The sequence below is a fragment of the Balaenoptera physalus genome, assembly GCF_965194825.1.
Source record: "Balaenoptera physalus genome assembly, chromosome: 10".
NCBI classification, from domain to species: domain Eukaryota; kingdom Metazoa; phylum Chordata; class Mammalia; order Artiodactyla; family Balaenopteridae; genus Balaenoptera; species Balaenoptera physalus.
In genome coordinates, this window is record NC_138889.1 from 99,339,509 (window position 1) to 99,346,038 (window position 6,530).

Sequence of the window (6,530 nt, forward strand, 5' to 3'; positions counted from 1 at the left end):
ACCTGGAATATTTTTAACATGTTAGCCAAAAGTTTGTGTTTTGCGAATTTTCTGCACTATTACTATGCTCTTCATTTAAGGATAGTTGTATATCTACAAAAGTTTTAAGTGCAGAAATTTTTTTCATAAACATGAGCATAACTGCACACAAAAATTTCCTCTTTGCCATCAAAAGATGTGTCCTGAGATTTTAAAATGCATTCTTCAGACATTTTAAACGGCCCTTAATAAGCCAGTTTTGAGCCCACAATGTAGATTCCATATACAGAGACAGAAAAAAAGAATAGAAAAGAACTTACCAAAATCAAAATGAATAATAGTATTTCCAGTAAAAATGTAGTAACAGTTTCCTACAATGCTGTGAAACCAAGTAAATTGTGAAACTTAAAAAAAAGGGGGGGACGAGGGGGAGAGGGCTAGTCTTCAAAAACCAAAAGAAAATCTGACCTATTTATTTCCACTGCCCAAACGTGAGTGAACATCAGATGTAAACAAACAACATAAACACTGAAAAGTACACTTAGATGTCATAGCCCCAGTTTCAGTCCCCTTATCAGGCCCTCAATGAAGCTACAGATGTTGGTGAGTAACCTGTCTAAAAGGAGATATTCAAGCTCTGTGCCCTAAAGAACCCCTAAAAAGTGTGCCTATGAAAAGGTTTCCTAGAGTGCATAACTGCTTAAAAAAAAAAAAAAATTTCATCAGCCCAAATTAATCTGTTTCTAATATTCAGCTATCAATTATTAATATATAAATGTTCTTCCTTCTCTAACGTCCCCACCTCAAGCATCTACATTCCTAACACCTACTATTAACAAAAATGCACAGCTCGCACTCCAGTTATGGGGCAAATCTTTGAAATCCAAAACACAGTCACAAAGTTCACTGTCAAGGCCAGTGCTGAGGCCCGCATACGCCCGGACCTTAACTCACATTTGAAATTCTAGAAAGCCATACTTGCAGAGACATCATTTAAAAACAACACAATGTGTACGTGAAAAGTAAGATCCTCTACTTCAAGACCTAAACAAAGAATATTTCAACATATGACCGGAATATGATGACACCAGATTCACCAATAAAAACAAAACCTGCCTACCATTAGCAGCCGTAACCCTCATCTCAACAACTCAACTACTTAGAAATCACTCTCAGCACATCTGCACCCCACAACCGGCGTGTGGCCTTCTCCGGGGGTGCAAGTCACAAAGTTGAAAGGAGACATTCTTCCCCCGGTGCCCAATCTCGACATCAACCCCTCCCCTGCCAGGGCCACCTTGCTGCTACCCACCATCGCGAACGTGGTCAGGGGAAAAAAAGAAATCCTAACAGCACCGCTCAGCAGAATAAAGAGACCAAAGAGAGGATGACGAGAAGTGTTGGGAACTGCGTGCACGACGGGGCTGGACCAAACGGAAAGAGTCCCACTCCGCGCGCCCCTCCCCCCGGCGGGGGCGCGGGCGGGGGAGGGGCGGCTGCGGCCCCTCTTGGAGCGGCCTGGCGGCCCCGGCCGGCGCAGGGTCCCGGGGGCGCCCCGCGGCCGCGGGATGCGGGGGCGAGTGCGGGAGGACCGGCCCCGGGGTGAGGGGTGCTGGCACACTCTCCGGAATAACAAGTTGCAGAAGAAGAAGAATAAGCGGAATTTCCCCAACGCTGCTCCGGCCACCCAAGACAAATGCACCAACACACACATACACACATACACACACACACACACACACACACACACACTCGGGCCCGGCAGCGTCAGCAGCCGCAGCTTTTTTTTTTTTTAAACCAGATCCCTCAGTCACCAAACAAGATGGTTTTCAAAAAAAAAAAAAAATTAAATAAATAACCATAATAAAAACTTCCCCCCGACATCATCCTGGGGGGAGGGGGTAGTGAAAGAGCCCCGGCGACCATCCCTGGGCGGAGGGAGAGCCCAAGGGGGCGGACGAGGCTCCGCGCCCCCCGCCCCCCGCCCCCACCGGCGGCCCCCTCCCCGGCCCCCCGCCGGGACAATGTGACGCCCCCTCCCCGCCACCCCCGGTGCGCCGCCTCTGTCACCCGCTCCGGCCCAGCACTCAGCGCCCAGGCTCCCGAGGCTGCTCATAAACTTACTTCCAATTTATCCTGGGGAGGGGTGGAGGGCAGAGGGGAGGAAGGGGGAGACAAGGTTTTTCCATTGTCTTTTTTTTATGGGGGGAGGAATAGGAAGGGCACGCAGGGGGGCGCCCCGAAGGGGAAGTTATTGCTCAAATCTCAAGTTGACTGAGGGGGTCCTGCCGAGAACACCCCCTTTTCCCTCCTCCCTCCCACACACCCCTCCCCTCCCCCTCCCTCCCCCCCAAAAACAAACTCCAAGCAAGCAGCCCCTGTACCTCCCAGAGACAAACACCAGAGACAAGACAGAGAGAGAGAGAGAGACAGAGAGAGAGAGAGAGAGAGAGAGAAGGAGGGAGGGGGGAGGGGGAAGGGGAAGGGGGGAGGGAGGGGAAATAGAGCTACTCCAGAAAAAAAAAGAGAGGAGAGTGAGGAGAAGAGAGAATGGAAAAGCTGGGATACTGCACCCTCCTGCTGCTGGCTGGCTGTCCCCCCTGGCAGCTGGAGGCAGGAACTCTGAGCAGGAGAAGCAGGAGGAGGAGGAGGAGGGAACTCTTCTTCATGGGGAGGGAGGGAAGAAGCTGGAGCTGCTGCTGCTGCTTCTGCTGCTGCTCTGGGCCTCTCGCACTTTTTAGATATTAGTGTGTTAAGATGGTAGGTTGTTCCCTTCTCCCTCCTCCTCCTCCTCCTCCTCTCCTCTTCTCCCCCTCTCTCTCTCACTCACTCTCTCTCTCTCTCCCTCTCTCTCTGGGCTGTTTCTTTCCTCCTCTTCCCCAGGCAAGGGGGGGTGGGGAGGAGGGGGTGGGGGGAGGAACTGGATCCTCCTCCTCCTCCAGGAGAGACACACAGGCCCCGGGCCGGAATGTGGGGGGAAAATCAGAGCAGCAGGAGAGAAACTGTGGGAGACAAACAAGCCCAACTCTTCATCCTCCTCCTCCTCCTCTCAGCAGCAGCAGCGAGCACCACCAGCCCATTCACCACCCGGCCCCGGGCCGCAGCACCTCCGCCGCCTCAGCCCGGGGATCCCTCCGCCCAGGCCCAGACACACTCGCCCGCGCGGGAGCCCGCCGCGCGGCCCCGCCGGCCCGCCGCCGCCGTGCGCGTCCCCGCCGCTCCCGAGAGCCGGGCGAGAGGGACTGGGGCTGGGAAAGCGGGGACGAGGGCGGGGGGAGAGGAGGCGCCGGGGTAGAGGGGCACGGCGGGGAGGGAGGGGGCCGCCGGGCGGAGTTGTACGGCGGCCGGCCCGGGCCCCCGCGCCTCCTCCCATGGTTTCCGGGGCGCACGGTCCCCCCCGGGGGCGACGGGGCGGCGGCGGGAGGGGCGGTGGGGGCCCGCGGCGGCGCTCGGGCGGGCGGACTACTTGACGTGTCGGTGCGGCGAATTTATTTCACTTTGCCTAAGGAACGGGGTGTGCTGCGGTCCCCATTGCCTAGGGAAAAAACCCGGATGTAAAGTGAGTGAAACTAAACTAGAGTGAAGTAGGGCAGCAGCAGCCAAACTCCAGTGCAGCGGCGGCGGCGGTGATGGGGCTGAACAAGGAGCGGCGGCGGCCAAACTCCGGGGCCGCCGCAATGATGGGCCCGTGCAGCGCTGCAGCTCGACACCCGTGTAGCTGCAGCCGAGGCGAGGCCGGAGCCCGCTGCGGCCCCCCCAACTCAGCGGCCCGAGCCCAACTCCCCCTCCCGTCGCAGGAGCTGCACAGGGGCTCCGGAGCGGCCCCAACTCCCTCCAGTGCAACAGCAGTTGGAAGGGGGGAAATAAAGCCGCGAGGGCAGGGACGGAGAGAAGCGATGGGGAAGCACTGCAATGGGAGAGCGTGGTCCAGGCAACAGGAGAAAGATGCAACCTCAAGTCGAATGCAACATGCAATCCCCGGCCGCCGCTCGCCCGCTCCCTCCCCTCGCCACCCCGCCCCCTTTCCAAATAACTACCCTTGAACCACTTTATTAGCCGTACTTAGTCCCACACTCGCTTCGGGGAGGGGCGGGGGACGGGATCCTTCGCTCACCTTTATTTATTACTGCTTTCTCCCCCCTCTCCATGTTTTTTATTCCTAAGTTCTTTTGTTCTAAGGGGGATGATGGCATTTACTTTTCTGCTTTGTGTAGCAGGGCAGTCGCTGGGAATCAGCCACGTATAATCCGGCGGTTTGTCATATTTTATTAGTGAAAGTATTTTATGCCTATTCTACCTCCAAGGACTGTAACATGGAGAACTGCAGGGAGGAAAAAAACATCAGAAGAATTCTTGTTTTGAGAGATTTCTTGGCGGGGCGGGGAGGGCTTTTTATTTATTTATTTATTTATTTTTTCCCCTGCAGGGGGGTTATTTAGATTTTCAAATCGATAGTTTTCAACTTAGAGCTGAATGTTTTTGTATGGAAATACTAGTAGATTCTAAAACAACCCCCAACCACAATAAAGAAAAAAAAAAAAGTCCAAAATCTTAGATTAAAAAAAAAAAAATCCCTGCTGGACAGTGATATTATCTGTTCTGTGCAGCACGCTGGACTTAACGTACTGTTGGCCTCCGAATGTTAAATAACAATAAGCCCGAACCTCAACTGAATACAAATGGGGGGTGGGGGTGGTTTTGTTTTTAAGGCTCAGCACTTTTGTAGCATCTGCCACTACGCATTTTCCAGGCATTGATTAGCCATGCAACTCCCATAGACATGAAGTCCAGTTTTTGCAGATAAAGAGCAACAGTGGTGAGATGATCTGCCCAAAGTCAAAGTGAGTCAATGACAGAACCAGAAATAGCCTTGGGCTCTATTTGTTACTAGTCACATCTTTTCCATTAAATACTAATTCCTCCAAGAAAAAAACAGTATTTAAAAATAAATAGACGTTCTTTACCTTGTTATGTAGTCCCACCAGAGGTGCTTTGAGATCCTTGGACATGCAGGCATTTTCTTACTTCTGTGACCTGCAAAATTAAGTTTCATTTCTCAAGAGAAAGCAATTTTTTAAAATTTTGATTTCTTAAAGCTAAAAAATAAATAAAAGTACGGGCTTTATTTTATATGTGTAGGCCATTTAGTACCCTGAGCTTTACATTTTAAAAAAATTCACAGCAGAGAAAGTGTGTAAGAGTTTGAGATCGAAAATGAAAATCCCTATAAATGATTCAAGAAGCCTGGTTGAAAAAAAAAAAAAAGAAGAAGAAGCCTGGATGGATGAACTCATAATGTTGTGAAACTAAACCCATAACACAGTCAGTATGAATAAAAGAAGGACTGGTCAGGTAGTAAGATGCAGCTTTACAATCTAGAGGTAACGCTAGTGTATCTAAAAGATGAGTAAAGGTGGAGGCCTTTCAAGCAGGACCCACTAGGCACTGGACCATAATCTAATGGTGTCATTTCAAATCAGCCCAGGCTGTCAAAATTTTTTCAGAGCAAGACTACTTTAGTGTTCTTGCTGGGGGAAAAAAAAAAGAAAGAAAAAAACTTTAAAATGTTTCAAAATTTCATAGAAAAAATTCAGAAATTCAAATTGTGCCTGAATATGTAAATGCTATAGAACAGGAGTCAGCAAACTTTTTTCTGTAGAAACCTGGATAGGAAATATCTAGACTTTGCAGACCATACAGTCTCTCTCACAACTTCTCAACTCTATGCAGTAGTAACACAGAAGCAGCCATAGAAAATATATAAACAAATGAGCCTGGCTGTGTGCTAATAAAGCCTTTATTTATGGGCCCTGACATTTGAATTCTATGTACTTTTCATGTGTCAGAAAATATTCCTCTTTTTTCACCCATTAAAAGAAATGTTAAAACATTCTTAGCTCGTGGGCCTCAAAAAACCAGGGGGTAGGCAGGATTGGGCCCATGGGCTGTCGTTTATCAACCCAGCTTTTGATGATGAAAGCCCCTGAACTTCTTGTACGGGAAGGTGCTTGGTTACTAAGATGTTTGAATAGCAGTCAGAAATCAGTGTCATGCAAACTCATGTTTTAGATATTTACACTTAATTAAAATAGTTTAACCAAATAATTGTCTAATACTCATGTAACTATCAAACTCTATGAAAAAGAATTCTCTAGCTTGTGATTCATTGTTGGACCACGTTTGCATTCACATACTCTTCCTCACTCTAAGATGGTGAAGAGCAGTGGAACCAAGCAGCCGTGGATTCCCACACCCAAGAAGTATCACTCCTTCTCAACTAAGGCACTTTAGGCAAATTACTTAACCTTTCAGAGCCTTAGGTTTCCTATCTTGTAAAATGCAGCTATTAATACCTACTTTGTAGGGCTGTTGAGAAAACTGGATGAAATAATTCACAGAAAGTGCTTAGCACAGTGTCTGGCACACGGAACCACATAACATATCTTTTCCTGTGCCTTCAAATTTATTTTCTGAGTTAATGTAACTAGAGAAGGTGAACATGTGGAGTCCCAATACCTTGTCAGTGCAGATGTGGCATATGGCGTCCAAGG

General features: G+C 49.3%; 1 protein-coding gene across 16 annotated transcripts in view; it reads right to left on the reverse strand.

The window, feature by feature from the left end:
• PHF21A (PHD finger protein 21A) overlaps window positions 1–4,964 on the reverse strand; it is a 195,265-nt gene extending 190,301 nt beyond the window's left edge. For 4 of the 16 annotated variants that reach the window (XM_082410765.1, XM_082410764.1, XM_082410762.1 and 1 more), the window contains exon 1: window positions 300–1,249. The gene's annotated coding sequence lies outside the window, so the exon portion shown is untranslated. Of the gene's footprint in view, window positions 1–299; window positions 1,250–1,291; window positions 2,307–2,552; window positions 3,123–4,943 lie in introns of those variants that run through there. The other 12 variants (XM_082410753.1, XM_082410751.1, XM_082410761.1 and 9 more) reach the window with 9 other exon arrangements.
• Window positions 4,965–6,530: the final 1,566 nt, after the last annotated feature.